We start from the raw sequence: 27,318 nt of genomic DNA, 5'->3' as shown, positions 1-27,318 counted from the left end.
TATGCAATGCTTTAATTGAACAAATTATAAGATTAGATACTGTAATTAAGAATTTGTTAGATTTGCAATTAATAAGAGACAATGAAGCACCTTAAGGCAGTAAAGAGGTTAAACTTAAAATAGAAAATAAACTTAAAATGTGTTCCATAACATTAGCTCCATCAAACAGATGAGCAAAATATTAACTAATTCAAAATTAATTCAAAAGCCATAACCACAATGACATATTACGTAACAATTAGTTAATAGTCATGTGCCTCAACAAGTAAAGTCATACTATAATTAGCAAATTGTTATGATTAATGATTAATTAAACAGACAACTGAGAGCCGGAATGCATGGCTTTGAATACATGAATTTACATTATTAGTTAATGTAATATGTTATAAGGGAATTAATTATGTCATATTTAATTAATAGCAATTCATATATTACTTAATCTATTCATCATATAGAATGTTCATTAGTTGCTGGTGCAGTAATCATTAATAAATGGTTTAGTTCTTCATTAGTAATACATGATCTCATGATTATCAGTGCATTAGATAGGTATGAATTAATGCATATCAGTACACCTGTATTGTAAAGTGTTACCGATGTTTTCATAGTAAATAGTGTGCTGCGAAATAGAAACGTTTGGGAAACACTGAGCTAAAGTTAGTGTGGCAAATCTGACTTGTCTGCTTTTCCAAGTCTATACCCGACTGGATCATCCATCCATCCATCATTGCAGACCGGTTCGGAAATCAAGTGTAATAAATACTTAATACTTGGAGTGGGCATGGGGAAATGTATTGGAGTAAAAAGTAAACTTTGCCTTTAATATTGTAGTGGAGTAAGAGTAAAAGTAGATGCAAATAAAATATACCGAAATCCCCGAAAAAAATACTTAAGTAAAGTATCAAAGTATTTTTACTTGATTACTTACCACCCCTGCTGACAACAAAAGCAGAAATGGACAAAAAACACTGAAACATTCTTCCAAAAAGAGAATGTCATACAGATTTGTAGCAGCATTACAGTGAATACATAATGATGATTCCATGATTTGCATCCATCTTAATCAGTGAATGTGGCAGCTAATATGCATTTCTGTAATTGCATTAAAAGTGTGTATGTGTGTCTGTGTTTGGAGAAACCTGAAGGCAGTGTGCTTTGATGTTAGTCCCAAATCCACTACGGCAGACGGTGTGTTCCACAATCATGCAAATTCCCGTGTTCTCATTGGTCCTTTTATCTCCCCAAAAACCCCTATTAATTATTCAGAAATGTTAGAAAGGACTCCTAGTGAGCAACACTCTGTTCTATGTGCTCAAACCACTGCTTGTGAGTAAATGCCCCATATCTTCAACCTACAGTCCGTACACACACAACTCGCATTGCAGACTTAAAACTGGTCTTCATTGTTACCACACCAATCCATGTTTTTCATTTTCGTATTTTATAAATGTATAGTTTTTGGAAAGACATACTTTGGCCATTATTGCACTTAAAACGACACAACTAGCTTGGTGCTGCACAAAACTAGCCATTATTATAGGTTTAAAATGATTCCACAGACAAATACTGGTTACATAAGACCGTAAAAGAAAAAATAGGCAAGGGGAGTTAAAAAATATGGGTAAGGCTGTCACCTAAATTAGCTTAAACCAGTTTTGGTGAGGATGCTCCTGAACAGAAGGGCTGGATTGATGTTTCTTTCTTTATCTCTCTCTCCCATCCCCCTTATCCCTCTCTCTGTATTTCTCTTTGTGTTCCCGGCTTAAAAATACACTACTGGAAAACTTAATTGAACTGACACTCTCAAGTATAACTTTTTCACTGTTTCTATTTTTTGTCAACTTAACGCATTTGGGAGTTACCAGGGGGCATTTGGGAGTTACCGATCCTGACCTATAAACTCTTTGGGCTGACCTTCGGGGATAAACTCTTCTCTCGATTTATGCATTGACCTCCAGCATTGTGAAGTAACTAAAAGACTAACTGATACCAACTATTGTTTTCAAATTTTCTATTAACAAGCAATTTGCTCCAAAAAGAAGCACATTTTTGTCACCATATATGGTGCATATAACTGGGGCCAGGGCTCAAAGCTAATTTTTTCTACTGGTATGGTTTCTTACAGTGTTTCAAATGGCCTTTTTCACAGACTCAGCCTATGTTTACGAATAAACTCGCCAATATGTGCATCTTTACATAATTTTGTATGAATATGTCAGTTCAAGCACAAGAAGACATCAAAGAGAACTCAATTTATTTGCGCACAGGCTGAGATGTGGCTTTCTGGCCGTGCATTTCAGGTGTGTGTTGCAAACACAAACTTTTACAATTACAGAGTTGAATTCTCTTTTGCGTCTTGCACTTGAATGCTAAAATTAGCAAGGCTTGAAAATACTTGCAAATGATAAACTTTTGTGACAATGCAGCAGCAGCACTGGTCCGATCGGGCAAGTGCCTGACAGTTCCGTCAACTGTCCTGAGCGTCATAGACAGATGATTCCCTGACACACACTATGGGGTTAACAACAATGGTCTGTACAAACTAAAAAAACACATTTGCCATGCACAAATATGGTTTGTAGGTTTACAGCAGCAAGGTTTTATTTTACTCTAACTTAGTAGCAATTATCACTGCTATGCTTGCTAACAGTTTGATTTTATGTACCAGAACTAAGAACCATTAGTTCTAGGATAGTTTAATAATTAGTTTTAATCAACTAATTGTCAAAGAAAATCAGGACAAGGGCACTTATAGCATCCAACCACCACCAACATCTAGAACACAAGTAGATCTATAATCTGATATAAAAAACGCTTTAATCATAGAATACACTAACAGGCTTGATTTGATGCCAGTGCTTACTCAACCAAACAAATGACCTTTATCATAACACAACATACAATCTAAATGATCTAAAACACTTAAAAGGTATTAAGGTAACGGTTCATAATCATGATCGGATAGTTTTATTTTAACCCTGGTGAACTGAGATTCTCTGCTGTGTTTTTTCTCACATCCCTTCAGGCAGTGAGAAACTCACCAAAACCCATTTATTTGCTTCATCAAGACTGCAATTGTATTTTGGCTAACTTACCAAAGACCTTTATCAAACACTTACAAAGAGCTCAGAATGCAGTACAAGAGTGCTGACTCATACTAGACTGAAGAATCACTTAAATCCTTTGGCTCATTGGCTGCCAGAACTGATCGCAGGATCCTACATTTTTAAATGTCATCACAGTGTTGCACCAACACACCTCAGCAATATAATAATGAAACGCTTGAGACCAATGTGTAAAAACAGCAGATGGGCTGAATGAACATGCAAATTCAATCTCTGACAACAGGCAGCATTTACTGAAAAGTAGAAATATATTAGTTACCCTAGCTACTATGGTACACAAAGCAGCGTTGGCCAACTTTGTTTCCAGCTTGCTTCCAATCAGCCTTGTCAGATACCCATTCATAACACTGCCATACCACTTTGCACTTGCATTCAGTTTTGCATTCATTTACAGTAATTCAACAGTCTGTTGTTAATTACTACTTTAATTTTCATCTTCATCTTCAGTGAAGCATTTTAAAACGGTACTTTATAAATAAAGCTTTGCTTTGTTTATCTACAAAGGGTAATATTTCAATTTATCATGCATATCAGGAAGTGTAATGCAACTCCACATAATCAGTATCTGTAAGCATAAAGGAAAGGCCTTCTACATACATACTTTCCTCTTTCTCTCTTTTCTCTCCACACAATCACAGACTGATAATTCAGACAGAGTAGATTTGTCTAAACTGATATTGAAATAATCTTGTCATGGTGAATAAATTTAGCGGCAGGTCAAACATCAGTGTCAGCCAAACAACCTGGCAACATACACATTAGATGCAATGATGCATTCACTTGTTGAATCCAATAAAATAAAAACTGTGTCCTAGACTCACAATTAGCACATGGCTTGTTAACAAAGGTGCCAAGTCATTGCAGCGCACTTGGTGTGCTAGATCACTATGGCTGATTTACTCAAGTGTTGTTCCCGGTGTTGGTCCATCACCCCTGTACACACAAGCACAGCAGGGTTAACGAAACGTCTTAGACTCTCATCGAACGTCTGCCACATGGACTAAAGGAGATGACGGCTCTTGGTACAGAGAGCACAATAGCTATTCAGGCAGGACTGCCCTCAGAATAACTCACAATGACTCAACAAAGAGGAACAGAAAGATGAATAGACAGAGAGAGGCGATTCGGGAGAGACACAGGCACAGCCAAAAAGAATTTTCTAAAGTGTCACTTTCTCAACACAGGCATGGACGAGCAAAGACTTATGATTTCAGAAAGACTTTTATAATATTAGGAAATATTAGGCTCTGCATTGGAAACAGCCAAAGACTTTTCTTCATGGCAGAACCAAACAGCATGTTTGAGAGATGGTGGGAAGAGAATTTCAATTATGCAAAACTATAGGAGAAAGACATTCCCAACGCTCAACACAGCAATATGATGCCATATGTTAGTGGTGCAGGACACCCATGCCTGCCCAAGACAAGACCTTTAGCTGCAGAAATAGACACAGAACAATGTGTCTTTCTCACGATGACCACAAAGCCACCGTACTTATGGAACAAAGCTTAAGTGTGAGGACACTTGCCCGAATGACACGGGTTAATCAGCAAAAATACGTCAGCGGCCGCAATGACGCAACCTGTACTTGCCTCTCTGTGCTGTTCTCCTTTCAAAAAACATCTGACATCATCCTTCTCTCCTACACACTGTCCAATTCTTGTAGGTCAAGTTATGTGTGGGATGTCAACAAAAGTACAGGGTATTCCTGCGTGACAGTGATTTCCTTGTGTTTTACTACAGAAAACTTCAGCAAAATAATTAAATATACCATACATACACCAAGACTACATTTAAACGAGTTCATTTAAATACAGTTCAAAATTGTATTTATTCCTGTGATACAAAGCTGAATTAGCAGACATTACTCCAGTCTTCAGTGTCATTCTAATAAGCTATTTGCCGTTCAAGTTTTTTACTATCAATGTTTAAAACAGTTTCACTGCTTAATATGTTTGTGGAAACAGTGATACATTTTTTTTCAGGATTATTTAAAAAATAGAAAGTTCAAAAGAACATTCATCTTTTGTAATTTTTTTCTTTCACTTTTGATCAATTTATTGCATCCTCTTATTCTTTTATGTTAGTGAATATTATTATTATTACTATATCCAACATATATCATATTTTATTATTATTTTATTAAACTTGGTTCCATTGTTTTTTTAAAGTCACAATTTAAAGGGTCGATGGATAACACATATCATACATAACAAGAAGCCACACCCTTAATTAAGAACCTAGCCTGCATTAAACGCCTTCCGTTCTCATTTCCCCCCCTTCAGTGCTCGGACACTCACCAGGTAGTGTGGAGATCGAAGGTAAGAGAACATGTCTCCAGTGGGACAGGGTCAAAACAGACCCCAGAAGTAAAAGTGAGGTCCTTCTTGTAGCGAGAGGTACAGCGAGCGGGCGGAAACGAAAAATAAGGACTCAAGACAGTCACGCCTTTCTAACCCAAAGCCACAAAGAGGCAGGCACTAGGTGCTTAAAGAGAGCATCTTAGTAGGTTAAATATAGAAGCAGTAGAGTTCTCTTTAAATAGGCTCACTCATTAGGACACTGGTCTAGAGTGAAAGAGAGAGAGCAAAGTAACCGCTGAGAGAAAGCATGACAGGCTGGCCTTGTACGCTGAAGGTCTGCCAACAGAGGTCAGGGGTTACAGCACAGGAGATCAATGGAGATGCAGTTCACACGCTCCACAGAGAAACGGTGCGATTTCAATCGCCATGGTTCCTGGTCAGGGTGTAAGTTTGAAGCTCCATTCACACTGACAGTGATTAAATCACTAGAGTTCACGAAGTTACTGTGTTGTTGGTTGCTTTTGGACTTTACAACTCGACTGCAGTAACCAAATGTATCAGGTGGAAAACTTCACTGACCCTTCAACTCCCACTGGTAGTTGCCAATTTTATATTTCTTAACAAATTTAACTCTGCTAAATTTTGTTGGAAGGCAATTAATGACTTTCTTGTGGTCTACACATCACTGTCAGTGTAAAGGCTTGACCAAATACTTTTGTCTTATTTTATAACAACGTCTACAAGTACAACATTTGTAGGTTGATGCACTGTTATCAAAACATTGCTCTTTGTTTGAGCATCCTAACCTGTCCGACATAGCAACAGCTGCTTAACCAATAGCGTGAGTTTGGGGCGGGGATTTCTTTTTCAACTAATGGGAGATGAGGGAGGTGTTGGGGAAACCTGTTTAAAAACAATCAAAGCTTATACCTGCCTTGAGTCAGCAGTTTTGACATTTCATTGGCTGGGCAGTTGCCATGCAGGGCTTCAAACAAAAGAACAATGTTGTGAGTCCCCCGTGTGCCTGTTCAAGCACTATGCCATAAGTCTTCTGCTGATCATTTGCACACGGTCACGTCTCCACTCGTGCCCAATACATCACACCCACTCACAACCCCACACGCTGAATAATGCATATAGTGATTACTGTGTGTGACTGAGCCTGAGAGAGACTGGTGTTTACAACCAAAGTCCCCTCAAGGCAACTCTGTTGATTCGGTAGCCATCTTTGCAGCTTTAATAACACATTTATGTCAAATTGTTCCTCATCAAGAAGACATAAGAGCTGTTCGCAGTAAATGCTGCTTTACACATACTCGTATCTGCATGTGCTCTGAGCTCCGGTCACTTCTAATGTGCATTTGAAAATGCAACAGGGCTATGCGATTAATGGTTATTCATTTTCGATTTTGGCTTTGACATCCAATGATTATGAAAACGATTATTGTGCCGCTGCTGCATTCTATTCAGCGCACCTTCCTTTTCTTCACAGCGGTGCGCTTTCAGTCTTCCTTAAAAGCCCATTATTATTATTATTATTATTATTATTATTATTATTATTATTATTTTAATAACATACCTTGTATTTATAGGGAAGCATTACAATGGTATTTTCTTATTTTCTTTAATATTTTATCATTATTATTTAAAATAATATATAAAATCATAACATTTAGGGCCAGATTGTGCATCCCTATAAATAAGTGAACCATCAGCTTAAAAAATATTTTCATCTAAATTTGTATCTGTAAAATTGCAATTAGATTTTATTTAATTTTATGGACAAAACAAAACATATGATCTATTGTGTTTCATAGAAGAAAAGGTCAAACAGGTTTTGATTGGCATGAGGGTGAATAAATGAGGGCACAATTGTCATTTATAGATGAACTATTTAAATAAAACTCTCACATGTTCTTGTGCAGTAAGGGTCACTATGGAGATTTCAGAAATGAATGAGAGGGTAAATCAGGTTAATTACAACTTAAGGCACCTTAAAAGTTTATGCTTTTATCAAACCACTCTGGTTTCAAACAACAAGATAAGAAAAGGGGCAAGGTTAAAGCGTGACTGGCAATCTGCACAAGAATACTGTACCAAAAGAATGGTGTGCACGTGTTATCTCTTCTGCATAGGTGTGAGTATTACCAAGTCTGTCATAATGATAAGAGCTCATTGGGTCCACCAATTCAACACTCGACATTTCAAGAGCTCTCTTCCTCTCTGCTTCTATCTTTTATGCACTTTCTGCTTCCATCAAGGTGACCCACATAGCACCAGTCCTGTGCATTAGTGTGCAAACATATAGATTCTGCTCCGCAGAGCTAATCCAGCATTAAACCTGTCACAGAAACCTCCAATCAGTTCTATACAGTTTAGCCTGAGAGAATTTTGTAGGTTGGATTTCCGTGATTTTAAAATGCCCATTCAACAAACTTCAGTGCTACACAAGAAAGCTTCAGAGACATCATTGACATTCTAAAGGTCAAGCAAATTTCATGTGATCATTTTAGAGCTCTAGACTATTTAACAACAACACTGACTGAGACGGGCACAGACATAGAGGAAATAATACCACTGTGAGGAACAAAAAGCCAGACAGAGACAGGAAATGAAGTCAAACATAAGTGTTGACTGGGGGTACAGGTGAGAGACGGCTGCTCAAGTAAACAGTGGAAAGCCTATAGCAACATACAAGGCGTTTGAAGATTTACATTCATTCCTTAAGCAGATACAAGACCACCTCCATCATAAACACATTTTTTTTTTACAAATTATGCCACATACTCCTTTTTAAGATTAATAAATATTCAAGCAGGAAGGGAAAATGTAACTATGTTTGCAATGACACTATACTCATCCTCAAAGACTCAAGTTTAGTTTAAGGCACCAAGAAGCATGTTAGATGATCACGAGCAACACTGTAAAGTCTGCTTTGAAATAGTTTACAGGCAGGTATTCTGAGGGTGGTTGGTTGCTTTGCAAGTTTGTCTCTTCCTGTCTAAGTGGATGATTCTAGTCCAGAAACAAAAGTGAGAAACGAGAGAGAGAGAGATGAGATCTCAGACAGACACAGCTAGATGCTGCAGTGTGTTAATTCTGATTTTAGCACAGACAGATCTTGCAGTTGGCAGTTCTTTAGCATAAGACCCAAAATTCAAGAGAAAGAATGAGAGGAAAAGCAGAAGAGAAAGAGGCATCCATTAAAAACTTCTGTATTAGCTGTCATGCAGCTTACGTTACACTCTACACCAGACTGATGATTAACTAACCTCACCAAGTCCCAGCACTTCCAGAAACCCGAATGGCAAATTACACTGTGCTCGTGAGTGTCATGTCCAGCTAGTCTGCATACATAAGTTTAAATCCTAAAGGTTAAGCTTGTTTATCCTCATTCTTAGTCTTTTTACAGTCGACAGCAATATAAGAACAAAAATAGTTCCTTGGTTACGTAAACCAGGGGAGACGACAACAACATTGTCATCTGGATTATGGATTTAAAATCTGATTTACCCCTTTTGTCCGGGAGGAGAATGACCCGTTATTATGTCAAACCACCACAACAAATCAAGATGTGTTTTTTATTCATCTTGAAATGTTTGTTCCTGACTTGCGTTCTCGATTTTGAAATCACTATAAGAAAAAAAAGGAAATGAGACACCTCAGATATCATTTGATTCCATGAACATTGCGGTGTAAGTGCACAGACTTCACAAAAAAATAATTCTGATAGTTCATGCAAATAGGACATTTTTGTTGAGTGTCTGTAAGACCGCCTCTTCCAGTCTGGGATTATGGCTTTCAGCTAAAAATAAGCAGCAAATGCAGATATAAAAGATTTATTACCTTTCCATATTTATCAAGCAATATACCAGGCAGATAATCTGCAGATATTTAGTAAAATATTTAATTAGCTAAAAACTATGTTTGCTTGAAAAGAAGCATACACTGATGAGCTAAAGCATTATAAGGTGAAGTGAATATCATTGAACATCTCCTAACAAGGCAATTTATTAATGTATGGGTAGATTTTAAGCAAATAATCAGTTCACATAATCAATCTGTTGGACGCAAGAGAAATGGGCAGGAATAAAGATCTGTGTGACTTAGTCCCCTTGCCATAACAATATGGCCCTTGTCAGTGTCGGAGTACCTCTGAAACGGCAAGGCTTGTGGACCAACAGCATATTAGGCATATATTTGTCATAATGTTTTGGCTGATTTGTGCACACTGTAAAAAAATATATATGACCAATAAGTTATGAAAAGATGTTTTTACACTGCTTGAACTTATCAAAATAAATCAAGCCAGCTAAAAAATAGTTATACAAGATTCAACAATTCTTTTTAAGTCTGTTTAATGTAATCTAGGTTGAAATTACTTAAACATCCAAGTTGATTGTACTTAATTTAAGGCAGCAACTTAAACAGAGTGGGTTTCCCTTGAGTTTAGTCAATTATATTAAATATTGTATATTAAGTACTCATGTTGCTGTTGGTTTTGAATCATACTGCTACATAATATGCATCTTTCAAACGTTTGGGGTATGAAAGATTTTTATTTATTATTTATTAACGCTCATCAAAGCTGCATTTGAGCAATAATACAATAAAAGCAGTTATATTGTAAAATATTTGTAAAATTTTAAATAACTGGCTTATATTTGAATATATTTTAAAGGTGCCCTAGAGTGAAAAATTGAATTAACCTTGCCATAGTGAAATAATGAGAGTTCAGTACATGGACATCACATACTGTGAGTCTCAAACACCATTGCCTCCTCCTACATATGCAAATCTAGTGCATGAAAAACACCACAGAAAAATAAATGATCCTCAACATAACGCCAACTGTGACGCAATCGCTGGGATCATTACCACATACGCCCCCAGCATTTGCATCTGTCCAAACATGTTCATTGTCAGGCGGAACTGCAGCCGAATCATCGGGACTGCAGGTAAACAAGCGTCACACGAGAATAGCAATAACGGCAGCTCTCATGGACACAAATGTTATGTTCCAGGCTGTGCAGGGGACGTGAGGACTTTTCATACCCTTCCCACAGACTAAAAAAAATGTCAACAGTCTTGGTAGATGTTTATTATAGTCGGATACCACAACAATTTAATTGAAAATCGTTCCTTTGTTCGGCTCATTTCAAGCAAGCTTCGCTCAGCGTCTTAAACTGAAGAAAGTGGCAATTACAACTGTATTCCTGCAAGCAGTAAGTAGTGATTTATCCACTTATTGACTGCTTAAAATGTTTTGATTAAATTGAAAGTTTCTTAGAGAGACAGCATTGTCTAGATAACGTAAGATGCTAGTACATTAACAATAGGAAACTCCAAGTACCATGTATAACCAAAACACTGGATAGTATACTGGTTTTGTAGGGGGGAAAGAGGAGCGCTTGTGCTTGCCAGATTTCAGTCCTTTAAATCCCCCAATCAGAGCTTTTCTGTGAAAATAACACATATACAGTCCGGTGTTTTACCTAAACGTGCAATCTGGCAACCATATGCACGCAAGCTCTCTCTCGCGCGCGGATGATCTGAAAACACCAATAAACAAGTAAGTTGCATTTTAGCTATCTCCATTTGAGATGTTCTGCTTAAAGTGTCATTCAGTCAGTCTGTGTTCTGTCAGGACTCACGAGCCGCTTTGCTGAACAACTGAACTGCTGTGTGCTGTGAGTGGCTGAAATAAGCCAATCAGAGCAGAGCTCAACATTAATATTCATGACTCTTTCAAATAAGGCAAAAACAAAGCATTACATCCAGAGACAATTTCTAGGGTTGTAAATGGACCTGTTAACCGTTTTTGACGAAAGTTGAAATTGGTTTTGCCTCAATATTTTTTGTCAAAACCATGATACATTTTCTTCTGGATTCATTGATAGATTGTCTGGATTCATTGATAGGTTGGCTGTATAGTGCAGGAGATTCAGATGTAAATCAAATGAAATTGCACCCTGATCAATCACAAAATTAAATGACTGATATATCGTCAAGAAATTTGTAGTGCCTGTGTACATGTCTCTTCCAGAATCTCATTTGATGTTTTCAAAAAACCTCTTGCGGTTTTACTTTGACCCTCATGCACATTTAGCCTCAAACAGATATCAAACTAGTATTTTACATGTCAACTCAAATTCTTCTGTGACATTCTCTTTCTCTCGCCCTTTGGCTGACTGACTGGATAAGAGTGTTTTTGCTAAAACTAAATGGTAAAAAGGCATGGAGACTCTTTACCCCCCTCAGATGTCTGATAATGTGGCTTTTGTCAGTCATTCAGCCCTTTGGAGGCCACTAGAGTCTCATTCCCTGTCTAGTCCAGTGATGACAGAACTTCCCCTGCAGTTGCCTAAGATTCAGCAAGTAACTTAGACTCCAGTGGTTTCAAAGCCAATAACTGGGCTTTCGGCCTCTCCGTGCATGTGTTTATGAGATTCAATTTTAATACTCCAGAGCTTGATACTTACAATGACACAGCATGAAATTCAGAGCACACACACACAGACATAATTAAGAAACCTGAATCTTAACACCTGGCAGTTCTGCTATGAGTTATTGCTTGAAAAAAAAAAAAAAAAAAGTATGTTCTGGCTGACATATGACTTCCAGATTCTTTGAATATTCAAATGTTAAAGTTTATGTTTAGATAAACTTCACTATTGCTCACTCAAAAAAAGGGGTGCACAATGTATCAGAAACATATTGATATTGGCAAATCTTTGTGATTTGCAATTGGTCGATACTGGATATTTAAAGGAAGTGTATGTAAGATTGTGGCCAAAACTGGTACTGCAATCACTTTTAAATTACTGTAGAGGTGTATCCCCTCTCCCCTCCCCCTGACTCGAGGTTGCCAGATAAGCTGCTGGATCCTGCAGGAACGTTCATAGGTGCAGCTATGATAACTAGAGCTGAGCTGGCAACCCGGATGCCGAAACACTATTGACTTCGTGATTGGTAGATCGGTGGAAGGTGGAGCATCAGGCCACAACACAACATGTCAACATCAACATCAGTTGAGGGCTGCAACAACAACTTTTAAATGACAATATCAAGAGCTCTTTTCCAGAACGCGATAAACGCCAAATTTAAAAAAATGAGTTTGTCATGGCATTTTGCTGTGTACTGAACCCATTGTCTGACGCCATATCGCAATATAACGCCAAATTGCTATATTTCCTTGTTTAAAAGGTACCGCAAGATGCCGTTTTTTTTCCAAAAGCTGTAAGCGCCGAGCCTGTTTTTAGCCTAAATGCAATATATCCTCTCATCTCGTCTTGAGCCCCTGCCCCTTTGACTGTGAAAGGGCCCTTTTCGTTTGCGCTGCGGTGCCCCCGCGAACGCTATCCCAGCCAAAACATAATACCGTCCAGAACGCGAGTCTTACCGGCAATGTACGACCCCCCGTTTTTTATTGGTTTAAATACATAAACCAACTACATATAAAAAGGATGGATTTGAAGCGTTTTGAAAAAAATAAAAATAAACTTTGAATTTATAATCAACAGTATTGTTGTTTTATTTAACAATCATTGTTTAACATGTTCAGACTTTGCCAATTGACCATTTTCACAGGATAAATAGAATATTAACAAAATGTTTGGGTGTAGGTAAAATAAAGAAATTTTCATGAAAACTATTAAAATGGATTTACAGCATTTTGGAAAAGAGCTCATCATATCCTGGCTGGACTACTGTTTTCAGTGACATTAGTATTTGAAATTAACATGATTTCTTAATGTCTAGTGACATATCAAGGCCATTTTATGATTAATTGAAATACATTTCTTATATACAGTTCCTTTAATTGTTTGTGCTCATTTATCAGATTTTTACATTTAGATTAAGTGATGGCGGCAAAGGTAAATGATCTTTAAAAACACTAATTTAATTTAATAACACTGGAGAAAATTTCAAAAATGAATATCCATTTTTACAACCTGTACACTACAACACTGTAAAAAGTAATTGTTGAATCTACTAAAGAAAAACTTGTAAAATTAACTGATTTTGGAAAATTTGTTGATTTAACTTGAATATACTGAGTATTGTGAACTTTTAGGTGGATGCGATAGCTAAACTATGCAAGTTTAGTACATTGTACTTAAGAATGTTGAGTGTGTTGTACTACATGCATGTTCACACAGTTAAATCCAACAGCTGTTCTTACTAAGACTTTTTAGTAAACTTAACTTAATGTACAATAATTAGAATTTACTTAAAACTATTTAGCAATCTGAATTGTTTGCATGCTATGCCTTTGTTACTTAGAAAACCCAAGTAAACATTACTTGACTGGTTTGAGTACCATTTTGCCAAAGGAAAAAAACACACTCAAAAAACAGGTGGGCGGGCAAAAGATTGAGGCGGGGCAATTCTTAATAGACTTTTCACTCATTTCCTCCACTTCTGCAGTCATCGTTCTTCTTAGTTGCATTCACTCATTTTCCAGTCATCTTGAATGTTATTGAAAATACAACTAAATACTTTGGGAAAGCATCACATAAGCTGACTTCATAAATTTATGTTGATTTCCTAAAATTTCTCACCATTACGGTGATCAGTGTTCCCTTTGGTTGGGCACTTGGAACTTAATTTATATTACTATAAATCTCTTCCTATTGATGCAGCAATGCAACACGAAATCACAGATTTCAAAGGAAGGGAAGTAATAAGTATATATATATATATATATATATATATATATATATATATATATATATATATATATATATATATATATATACACATATATATATATATATATATATATATATATATATACACATATATATATATATATATATATATATAAATGTTATACCAATTAATGATATTTTAACATTTTATTGCTAACACTTCTGACAATTTTAATTGTGTTGATATAATGACTCTATATTTGTGACATTATCCAACAATTTACCATGCTTGAGTCACACACAGACTTCATTATTCAGCGTGCAAAACACAACAATGGTAACATTTTTTTTTTACACTTAATAAGACCATTACAAGTTCATTTGCTGTCATTATTGGGGTTATACTGACAAAAGACAGCAAATAAAATGGTAAAATAAAGCCAAAAATAATAAAACGGAGTTACGATTGCCCTGTGATTAATTTATTCATGCTGCAATGCATTCTGGGAGTACACTTCCTCAGCTCACAGATAGAATTATGTCGACTTGAAGGGTTTAAGTAAGATCAACTTGATGCAATTAAGCTAACTTAACTGAGTGTTAAGTTCAGCTTACTTGAGAATTTTAAGGCAATCAGTTTCCACACATCCTTCTAGTAAAATGAACAAGCAGACATTAAAAGAACTAGTTAAAAGAACTATTTTGTTTGAGTTCTGCTTACAAACCCCAACTTATATATGTAAGTTGGCTGAACTTTTGAATTTGAGTTACTTGTACTCAGGTTTTATGGTAACCTCTACAAATACACAAGATAACTCTACAAAGTAGTAGTAAGTATTTTCAAGTCAAAAATGATGACCTAATTTGCTTGAAAATTTTGAGGCAATCAGTTTCCACAGCTTTTCCAAGTAAAGTCAACTTATTACTTTTTACAGTGAATGCTGTGATTCCTAAATTCACTTGTATCATTTAAAATTATTCATTTGAGTTTTTAGTGTTTACATAAATGTAGGCTATTTAGACAAAACAGTAGCAGATTTTAAATATCGACATCTGTTACTGACCACGACATGAAAATAACTATTGGCTAGATTTTAATAGTGGTACATTGACGCAAAGAGAGAAAAAAATCTGATAGGACTAAATGTATTTGAATCTTGTAAGAGGGACACACCATAACACAAGCGGCTCTTTGAGTGTTTGCTTTGGTTCTTTAGGCTCTCTTTGTGCCAGTATAAAGGGGCATTTTGGGGCACCCAGTGCTTACTGGCACAAACATCCACCCAAGTCTTTCTTCTCAATTGCACAAGCAGACAGCAATCCATCACACACTGCACAGAGAGAGAAAGAGATGTTATTAACCTCTCCAAAAAGGACATAGAATATAAGATGAGTATAAAGATGTGAAGAAAAAGGAGGGATATAGTAAACCTGCCCTTTTAAGAGACAATTAACATTATTGGCTGAACCTCAAAAAACACCATTGTAAATGTAGATTGGATTATGCTCTTTTAAAGTCCTCACCAAATGTATGCACATTCAACCATAAAACACTAAGAGTTTGTGTCACATTCCCCTTAATCCAGCTCTTTCCCATCTGCCCCCAACCCCCATAAGAGGCTTTTATATGGGGGTGGGTTCTGCAAGAAAACAAGAAGAACATACTTCTATACTAACTCAAACACACTCTAGGTCATTCCAGGTTGGTTGACTCAGAAGCTGGCACGTTGAGAGATGTTTCTAACTCTGAACTGATAATAAGACCTGTGATTTCCCCATCACCACTGAGAGAGAAGTTAGAGAGAGAGCTAAAAGCTGGAAGCACTCAGTGCCCAGCAAGCCAGAGGGTGACCGAAAGGACAGCGAGAGTGGTCTTTGACTGGGGTCTTCAAACCATCTGACTAGACAGCGTGTTAAAACGAAGGATCAGCCAAGCTGATTTTAGGAGGATTACTGGGGGGGTCCTGTTGGAAGATATCACACACTGTCACTGTCATTGACAAGCTTCTCCCTATGTACCAGAAATTAACAAGCCTTCAGTGAAACCAATTCTTTTGGTGCCTTTTGTCCATTCAATTAAAGGTGCACTATGTAGGATTTTTGCAGTAAAATATCCAAAAACCACTAGGCCAGTGTTATATATTATTTTGTTCAGTTGAGTTCTTACAATATCCCAAATGTCTACTATCTGCAAATTGTGAAAAAATTGCTATTTTGACCAAGGAGTCTAATGGTTACAATTACCATTGTCTGAGGGAGTCGCCTGTCAATTACGTCATATATGCATGACCCTTGGTTTCCAGTTTTATTTGGCAGAAACACTTAACTCTTAGCAGTGTGAACAAGCGTCACAGCAGCGGCTGAGCAAACGCACAGAATAACAACATAACATCATTTTAAACACACTTCAATGTATCTAATATGAAACAGAGCTGCGCTATCTCATACTCATGACCGGAAAAGCGGAAATACCACCAGCGACCGTGTCCCGTCATAATAAAAGTCCCGCTTCTCGCGAACCGTGTACAACGCGAGGGTGCGTAACAATCGCTCCAACGGCCTTGCTCAGCTTCCTCAACACTCAGTCCTGCTCTGCTTCATACGACAGTAACATTAATAATCGCATCCATGCACATGATTTCTGCCCGAGTCCTATCCCAATCTTTCTTCCTATCTTTTCCACCAGCTGTGAGGTGAAGACCACATCCCAAGATTCTGAGCTCTGACTTGGCATCATCAAACTAGGCCTTTGTTTTGAATAGGCGCCCTCTAGCGGACGGAAAAATTCCATAGTGCAGCTTTAAGTAATGACACTGACCCCTGACTGTTCAGATATATTTTGAATAGTGCTGGGTATTGTTAGGAATTTCACAATTCGATTAGATTCTTGAGGCTTCATTTTGACTCGAGATTGATTTATTAGCTTCGATATCGATTCATTAATAGTAAATACACAAGTAATTAAGTACCTAAGTATATTTTTAAATAATGGTGTGCAGTATTACCAATGTTTAAGAACAAATTGACCCCAGCATGTTTCCTATCATGGCTTATTTAGCAGAACAAACTGTACAATATTGTACATGTGTGGAATACAAACCACAACTGTAACAAACAGGCGCTTTATTAACACCTCTAAAATGCATATAACTGTAGGTAGTAGAAAGTATATACGGTATGCCTGTCCGCTTAAACCATTCAAATATATTGAGACCGCTGGTTTGTTTACAACTATTGAGAGCGACATGATCTATGTGACCGCGCAAACTGCCTCGAGATGAACGCAGAGAGAGAGAGAGAGAGAGAGAGAGAGAGAGAGAGAGAGAGAGAGAGAGAGAGAGAGAGAGAGAGAGAGAGAGAGAGAGCAGGGAAAGGAAATGCAGCTGACAAATAAGTTTTAAATAGCGTGTAAAAAATAATGACGAAAAATTATATGTGGCGGCCGGTGTTGTTTTTTGTGATGTTGATGTGTGGGAAATACTGCAATAAATAACACTGAACAGCTGACGTCGGCTTTTAACGTTAGTGGTACAGGCTTGAACGGAGTGCAGCTACTGTCTACCATCTTGCTGTTTTGGTAAAGCGCGTCTTGTACAACGCTGAGCGCTGTCATTAGAGTATTGCCCACAGCGCCGCCACTGGCCAGTGCGCTGAATCGATTCATAGGATTTGATTAACCGATATTGAATTAAGAAAAAAAATAATCGCAATGCATTGATGAATCAATATTTTTACCCAGCACTAATTTTGAATATTTTGTTGTATGAACATCTGTAATATATCAAGAACAGGGCCTCTGCTTTAAACAAAAAAACAACAACAATTGATTTCTCAATGTTAAGTGGTCTCTTATTTTTTTCCAGAGTTGTATTAATACTGAAAGTGTAAACAGAGAGTGGAGAGAGGAAGCTTCTCTACTAGTGACTTCCTGCGTCCTTCAGCCTCATTTGAGTCATAGTAACTAAAGCTGGTAAAAAGTGAGTGTGTACTGTACAGACAACTTAACAATGTACACACACAAATGTGAAGTCCTGAAAGCAGTGAAATTCTTCGCCTTGAGGATCTTTTCTATTTTTTTTAGCATGCTTGCTAAAACTTTGCAAACACTAACACACATGCACACATCTCAAAGTGACTAGTAAGCAAACAAAAACATGTTTGGGTCACATTTCAAATAAAGTCTCCTACACACAGAGAAAAAGGGTGTCTATTTTTCCCTTTAGTGGTACAACAGTTTGTCGCTGGAGCAATACTCTTAAAAGGACATCTTTTTACTTTTTATTTTTACTACAAAAAGGTTCATAGTAGTACCTTAAGCTACATATTTGTACTCTAAGGTGCTAATATGCACCTATTAGGAGTAAAAAAAAAAGAAGGTACAAATCCTTTTAAGGGTACTGTCATTTGTAATTGTTTGTAAGTCTTTACCGTGACTTTTGATCAAATTAATGCATCCGTATTAATTTCCTAAAAGAAAAAAAACGTACTAAGCCCAAACTTTTGAGTAGTAGTATAATAAAGTTGCATGTTTCGTTTTGCCTTACAGCAATGAAAGAACAATTTTTGCACTGCAGAAATAAAAACTTGAGGAAAATGTCCTTAATTGATGTAAACATTAAAGTGAATTAAATATAGTTCAAAAACAGGGGGCATTTTCTAGAAGTAAAACATGATTTCTTACATCCTTCTTTTGATTTTGGATCAATCTGTTCTGGGCATGTTCTTCAACTGACTTTTCCTTTGCAATGATTTGTTACAAACAGTAACTTTTGTCTTTGAAGGCATTAACCAGGTGCCAATCATCCATCCAGGAGAGAGACATCAAACATATTATGGCCTTTCAGACACAGCACGACACACACAGCACTGAGACATCCATCTCCACAGTGATATCCATTTCATTAATGAACTCATGAGGAGAAACACAGAGGAGGAAGGTCATCAGCCAATCGCAGGCGAGGACAGCAGGATCTTGTGGCCTTGTACTTCCTATCCTCCACACAGAGATGTTGACAACTGATATGTTTAGACTAGTTTAAGCACAAGTCATTTTCATAGCAGGGAATTTCCATAGGACATAAAAATCCATGAGTGAGTTTGCTGACTGCACAGTGTGTTTGCATTAAAAAAACTCTAATATGTGGGTGGGTTGAATCTTTGTGAGTGGGCAGATCTCCAGATCACTCTACACTACTGGTTCACTATTGTCACAGATGCACCTCAGCTCAGCAAACTGAGGTGTAGAACGTTCCCTTTAACAAAAGCACTCATGCACTGCTGTGATAATGTCCAACATCATCAAAAGGTCATAAACCTCTGTGAGGGACGGGTTACCTTAGTTCAGTCAGTGGCACATTGTTGTTTTCACTTTGTCTCTCATCTGTTTAACTTTAGCCTTTCCCACAGATAAATGTCCCTGGATATATTGTGGCTTGTGTAAATTGGTTTAAACACCAGAATGGAGAATAAGAGAGAAGAAAATAAGGAGGTATTCAGCTGTGGCCACAAATTTTGTTTAGCAAAGTTTGCTGCGTTTGTATTTGTAGATTATTTTTTCACAGTATACCATTTTTTCCAGTATACCATTTTTTCACAGTATACCATTTTTTCCAGTATACCATTTCTATGGTATACTGGAAAACAATGATAAGCATTTCATACGTTTTAAAGGCTTTTACTGAACATTCAATAAGGAAAAAGTCATAATGTTGACCCTTCTTCATAACCTCAACAATTTTCTCTGGCATGCTGGATATCAACTTCTGGCCCAAATCCTGACTAATGGAGAGCAATTCTTGCCTTATAGTGAGCAGAGCTGATCACAATTTGATGGCTTCTGATTGTCCACTCGCCTTTTGAGGATTGACCACAGGTTCTTTATGGGATTAAGAGCCAGGGAGTTACCTGACCACGTATCCAAAATTTTGATGTAATGATTTCCAAGCCACTTCATTATCCCTTTTACTTGTCACATGGTGCTCCATCTTACAGGAAAATTCACAGATCACCCCCAAACTGCTCCTGGGTCGTTGGGAGAAGTTGCACTTGCAGGACGTTTTCAATATGATTCTTTATTCCTGGCAGTGTTTCTGGAAAGAGCCCACTGCCTTGGATGAAAAGCAACCCTACACATGAATGGTCTCAGGATGCTTCACTGTTGGCATGACACTGGACTCACTTTTCTTCTCCAGTCAATCGATTTTCCAGATGTCCCAAACAGTCGGAAGAGGGCTTCATCTGAGAAAATAACTTTGCATCAGTTTTCTGCTGTCCATGCCTCATACTTCCTTTAGAATTTCCATCTGTCATTGATGTTTTGATGCCCTTCTTGAAACCAGGTGGTTGTCCAACTCAGGGACGTCCTGAAGCCTTCTTCACTGCAGTTGAATCTCGCTTCTTGAGGTTCTTGATGAACCGGAAATATTCTTTGGAGGTAACCATTGGTAAAGAATACAATGATTTGAAACAATTCTTCCCTCCTTTTATAGCCGTCAGTCCGCTCTTAATCCAATCAGAATGATAGAGTGATTACTCCCGACTAGTACTTGTTCACACTTTTGTGTTGTGCTGATGATGTGATTTGTGAAATGATAGCTGGTCATTTTGTGCCAGGGCCAAAAAAAAGTGAAATTTGTGGTTTTGTGAAAAGGCTAATTTGGCCAATGAAGCTTTTAGTTATTATTTAAAATGCATCTAATCCCTCTGCACAATAATCTAGAAACAATGTGAATAAACACCACAACAACGGAAGTAGCAAACTTTGCGAAACACAAAATTTATGTCACTGCCAATACTTTTGGCCATGACTGTAAATGGAAAGATCTGCAGTCTAGACAGACATCCATTTCAATACTTTTTAGATATTTAAGTAATAGAGTACTACACTTTTATTGGTAGCTGGATGCGCTCTACCTAACTTTCCAATCCCATCTTTTGAAATATCAAATAGATGATTAGACAGACGAGGTCAATCACAATGTTTGTTGCCACAATGTCTGTTTTTTTACTTAACTCTAATTGCGATTCCAAAAAAATAAGAAAATGCTAAATAATGCATTTTTATTTCAGAGAACATAGACTACTGTTCAAAAGTTTAGGGTAGGTATATATCATTGTATTAAGGAATACTTTAATTCAGCAAAGATACATTCAATTAATCAAAAGTGACGGTAAGAATATTTATCACATTATAAAAGATTTCGTTCATAAGTAAATGCTGTTCTTTTGAATATTCTATTCATTAAAGAAAAAAATCTAATGAAGTCTTGGTGAGCAAAAGAGACTACTTTCAAAAACTATGTTTCAAAAACTAAAAAATGACTAACCCCAAACTTTTGAACAGTAGTGTATATCCTCTATGAGCATGTCCGTACATACTATAGTGTGGGTACAAAATTGTCCACAATAGTGGCAATTAGAGCCAAACCTAATTATCTTTATATTAAAAAAAACAACAGAAGTCTATAGTTTGTCTCTATTTAAATTAACTAAATGTGTGTAAAGCAAAACTTACCTCACCCTCTGGACAAATTCAACATGTCAGCTGTGCTCATCGACAGCAGAGAGACAGAATGAGTGAGAGAAAGAGAGATGCTCTGAGGGTACCAAACCACCCCAAACACACACGATATGATGTGCACTGCCATCTTTCAGCCTAAAGTCTATATTTGGGCAAGAATAGAAACAGACAGACAAGAACAACAAGCGACAGGAGAGCGAGCGAGAGATCTTTGATACGTGAGTAAATATTAGATTAGGGTGAGCTGTGCTGTTTTCCGCCCATCAGGATCGGCGGGCCTTTATTGGGTTATCCCACTGAAGCCGGTGTGTGTGTGTGTGCTGGGACAGGAATGACAGGAATGTTTGGGCCTCCTTTACTGTCCTTTAGTGCAGGGAAGGAGCAACAGGATTCGGACCAAAGCCGAACATATACACACACACACACACACACACACACACACACACTTCTAAGACTCTTTTGGGCTTGTAACATAAGGGCTTAACAAAAGTGCCACTGCCAATGATTCAATACGATATGCTGGTGAACATAATAGTGAATGTACACACACACACACACACACACACACACACACACCAAATCAAAGGTGAAACACGTAGGAACAGACCAGTACACATTAAATAAGCTGAAGTATAGCAGCGGACAATAACTGTTCACACAAAGGAAATCACCCAGCTGAGGGGGCTGAATTTAATTTTGTGCAGCTGCCCATTACAAAAGACCCTGCTCTTTTGAAAGCTATTCATAATCTTTTATTAGAGGGGTGACATGCTACTAATCCCCTGGTCAAGCGTTTGTGTGTCTTTTGATGGCTTATTATAATTTTAAGTTTTTTGAGCATGTCAATAAAAGTAAAATAGGGGTAGGTGCAGAGAGCGAGCTGGCAAGTGTGTGTGTGTGTGTGTGTGTGTGTGTGTGTGTGTGTGTGTGTGTGTGTGTGTGTGTGCGCGTGTGTACAAATCTGCTTCAGGGGGTGAAGAAAGATAAAGTCGAGGCATAGAAAAAAGGCGAGAAATTGGGGTTCTAAATCCGTCCTCTATGGACCACTCTGGTGGAGTGTTAAGGGAAACAGATTTGGACCTCAATCATTTAAGAGCGCAGAAGCTTCCCGTTCATAAGTGGAGAGGAGGGATCAACGTCAGGAGGGAGGCAGGCAGAGAATGTGACTTTGGGCTAAAAGTAATTATATAAATAGTTCCTCCGTATTGAAAATTCATCATCTACTCAATCTTCCAAGCACGTATACACATCATTCTTGATTCCAGCGTTGTTATTGATTACTAAACCCATTACAAATAAAGTAGAGTAGAGCAGAATAGAATGCAATAGAATAAAATAGAATAGAATATTGAAATAAAGCTGAAATTAAATGCAAGGTATACTAAAAGTAGAAATAAAAGGACTAAAACTGAAATAAAAATGCATTAAAGCAAACTAGAAATATAAAAATACTAAATTAATAAAACAAACTAATTAAAATGAAAACTAAAAATATAAAATTAAAATGCTAATTCAAAGTTTTATTTGTAAATGTTACTCCCACAAACACCAAAGAAGTTCAGAAGACATGTCCACATTCTGTTGTCATATAGTACCGCTGATTGTTAAGTCTATAAAATCCATTTAAAAATTGAATAGGTTTAGTCTTAAAGGCTATTTGTGTTAGAAACATAAAATCATTATTTACTTGATTATTAATTGGAAAAACCCCAGTAAAACAGTAAAATACAATGCTATTTTATGGCTCCACAAGATTTATATTTTAAGAGTGCTTTTATGGTTTGGAACCAAGAGGCTCAACAATTTTTGGTGAACTCCAACTTTAAACCCAAACATCATACATAGGAGATGTCATGAATGAAATTTGGAGGGCAAATATTCTTTGTCTATAAGGGATAGTTGTTAAAGGGCTGATTAAGTAATCGCATGGTTTAGTATTAGCAGCTGACCCTAATGGACAAAGCCTGACATGGACAAATCCCTCAAAAGCCCAGAGTACTGTATGTCCTTTTAAGCCCATATATGTGAGTGCAATGTTAAGCCACTGTCTAAAACCTGACTTTGAGAAACATCATGATCATTTTCATTATTTGAAAGCAAGACGATGTGGCTAGAAATCTTGATGCTGTTGACCAAGATCAGTAATTATAGATCCACTCAATGAGCCATCCCAGAAAATCAGCTCAATAAACATGAAAAGCTACAGGTTTACAGACTAATACAGACAAACATGCTTATTGTCCTTATTGTTCACAATGATGATCTGATAGATACCAAAATTCTCAATGTGCATCTTTCCCTCTCATTTAAACATATACACACAAACCGGGGGCAACAGCATGATCTAGTCAGATATGACCTACTTTCTATTCTCCCACAATCCCTTTTGTTCCCCCAGCAGCACCCTCTTTCAGAGAGTGAGAGAAATGGGGGAGGAGGATAGTAACAAAGACTAAACACCCAACTCCACACGATGCACACAGGGACACTCAAAAAGCAAGCTCAATCATTCAGAAACTACTTTATACATATTACTGTGGACTCCCCCCAAAATAATAATGATAACTAATAATTAGTAGATTAAACACCATGCATGTATTTCATGTTTCAATTTGCTCAAAATAATTATTACAAATCTTCTATTTATTTATTTATTACCAGCAAAAATTATATATATATAGAACTCCAAACTTCATGTGGCCTTCAGATTAGCTCAAGAGCAGTGTGTAGAGATCTTCATGGAATGGGATGCCATGGCCGAGCAGCTGCATCAGCAAGTGCAATGCAAAGCGTCGGATGCAGTGATGTAAAGCACACCGACACTGGACTCTAGAGCAGTGGAGACGTGCCCTCTGGAGTGACGGATCACGCTTCTCAGTCTGGCAATCTGATGGACGAGTCTCGGTTTTGCGGTTACCAGGAGAATGGCACTTGTCTGACTGCATTGTGCCAATTGTAAAGTTTGGTGGAGGGGGATTATGGTGTGGGATTGTTTTTCAGGGGTTGGGCTTGGCCCCTTAGTTCCAGTGAAAAGAACTCTTAAAATGCTTCAGCACACCAAGACATTTTGGACAATTGCATGCTCTCAACTTTGTGGGAACAGTTTTGGGATGGCCCCTTCCTGTTCCACCATGACACTAGTGCACAAAGCAAGGTTCATAAAGACATGGATGAGTGAGGTGTGGAGGAAGTTGAGTCCTGACTTATAAAACACCTTGGAATTAATTAGAGCGAAGACTGTGAGACAGGCCTTCTCATCCAAAATCCTGAGTGCCTGACCTCACTAATGTGCTTCTAGAAGAATGGTCAAAAATTTCCATAAATACACTCCTAAACCTTGTGGAAAGCCTTCCCAGAAGAGTTGAAGCTATAATAGCTGCAAAGAGTGGGCCAACTCCAAATGAAACACTATGGATTAAGAATGGGATGCAATTAATGTGCATGTAAAGGGCAGACGTCCCAAAACTTTTGACAATATAGTGCATAACCATCATAGAGTGAAAGCGGGGACAGATACACACACACACACACACACACACACACACACACACACACACACACACACACACACCCACACACACACACACAGCTAGTGCGTGTGACATTTCAGATTTTGTGTGTGACATAGACATTTCAGATAGTGTGCGAAGACCTAATTCATTCCTCTTTTGCTTCTCCCTGCACCTCCTGAACGGACAACATTTGTTTTGTCAAAACTGTCTCTGGAAGTATTCTCGTAAACAGTCTGTCATGTCCTATTATGTCCTTTTACGAAGTCTTTTTTTTTTATCTCAAAAATAAAATACGAAATGTGCTGTGATTGGTTAGCTGGCCCAGTGTGTTGTGATTGGCACCACTTAGCACGTGTTCGGGAAATGTCACACCCCTACATAGCAGTGAGCTCTACTTTACAATTGCATTAGTTTCAAACCAATTCAAGCCTGATTCAGACTTAAGAATGTTAACAAACAAGATCACGCAGAACGGATTTCATGCACAGACTTTTCAAGCACGGATTTTAACAGGACTTTTCAGAGTGCTAGTTTTTTTTTTAAATGTTCTTATACTGTTTAGATACAATGTTATACACCATTTAATGATGATACTTGCCAGATAACTATGTTACAAATTCCAAACAGTATTCAATCACAAATTTATGGTTAATTTTCCTAAGGCGCAGTGAAGAGCCTCACAAAAGCGAGCGCTTCCAAATGCTAGTAAACACTGACTATATCAACACTAATGTTGGCTAGCAGTTGAGCGGAGGCAAATCTTTCCCCTTTTATTTACATCGTAGCAACAACATCAAACTTATAATTGGAACTGTTTTTTAAGTATAACGCAACTACAAATAAGACATCCTTACAGTTTGTGATCCACAAACAACAGATTGTCCTGATAAAATGAGAACTGCTCAGTCTTTCAGGGGAAGCGTTTGTGCATAGCCTGCATTGTACTCTTAGTTTCTGGAAGCTGTCCTCCGTAAAATGTGCAGCACACAGATAAACAGGGTTGAAAAACAGAATATTTTTGACATAGCGACAACACTGTCTTCTCTAATGCAGCTCAACCAGGCCTTGCAACTTTCTTGCGTATTCCAAGGGTCAGAGGTTTCTTAAATTAACACTGTGACTTCACAAGATCCGGAAAAAAAAGTGTAGTCCAAACAAAACATTCATTGTAGTTCTTGGAAAATGGATTCTATTAAATAAAATATTTCCTTTTGGAGTAGACTTTGAGATCTGTAACCTTCAGATTTTTTACACACTAACTAAAGTTGAAAAAAGTTAAAAAGCATAATAGGACCCCTTTAAGTAACTAAAGAGCTGAGAAAGAAATCAACTGCGTATCATTATATTGGATCTGTGTATCAGGTCTTATATTTATAGCAGGTAAATTACCTGATGCTGTCTGTGTCATTCATGTTAACCAAACAACAAAACAGCTTCAACAAAGATCTAAACTATATTTAATTTATATTTTATTTATACAGTAAACACTATAGAGTTTTTTAATAGTGTCATTTAGGCCTAATTATTATATGCATGTGCCTGCATACTACAGTTAGACCTTACTTTTATTTGTAACTTTGTTGTATTGAATTTTTATCTGTGCTTGGAATTATATTTACAGACATAATTAATATATGCAATTTAAATACTAAAACACAATATACATATATTTAATATTATCATTATTACAATTACATTTAAATAAAATATTATTAAAATGATTAATTCTTAAACTAATTTCATATTTTAATATACATCAGATATACACATACGTTAATATACATAAGTACACACATACACACAACATATACATATACATATATATATATATATATATATATATATATATATATATATATATATAAATATATATATATATATATATATATATATAATAAATATATATATATATATATATATATATATATATATATATATATAATAAATATATATATATATATATATATATATATATATATATATATATATATATATATATATATATATATATATATATATATATATATATATATATATATGTATATGTATATGTTGTGTGTATGTGTGTACTTATGTATATTGACTCAATGCATTCAGAGATTGTAGACTAATGCAAGCTATTTAAATTCAGAAAAGACTCTGTAAAAAAGCCCAACAAGTGTTGCATTTTGTGATCTCAATAACTGTCTAAATCAAACCCTGAGA

General features: G+C 36.8%; 1 protein-coding gene across 5 annotated transcripts in view; it reads right to left on the bottom strand.

Annotated features, from left to right (window-relative positions):
• Positions 1–27,318, bottom strand: part of arhgap12b (Rho GTPase activating protein 12b) — a 92,211-nt gene that overhangs the window by 43,635 nt on the left and 21,258 nt on the right. The gene's annotated exons all lie outside the window — the stretch shown is intronic.

The sequence above is a fragment of the Pseudorasbora parva genome, chromosome 21 (genome assembly GCF_024679245.1).
Source record: "Pseudorasbora parva isolate DD20220531a chromosome 21, ASM2467924v1, whole genome shotgun sequence".
Lineage (NCBI taxonomy): Eukaryota > Metazoa > Chordata > Actinopteri > Cypriniformes > Gobionidae > Pseudorasbora > Pseudorasbora parva.
The sequence above is the reverse complement of the archived record's forward strand: the minus strand, read 5'-3'. Positions and strand labels throughout refer to the sequence as shown.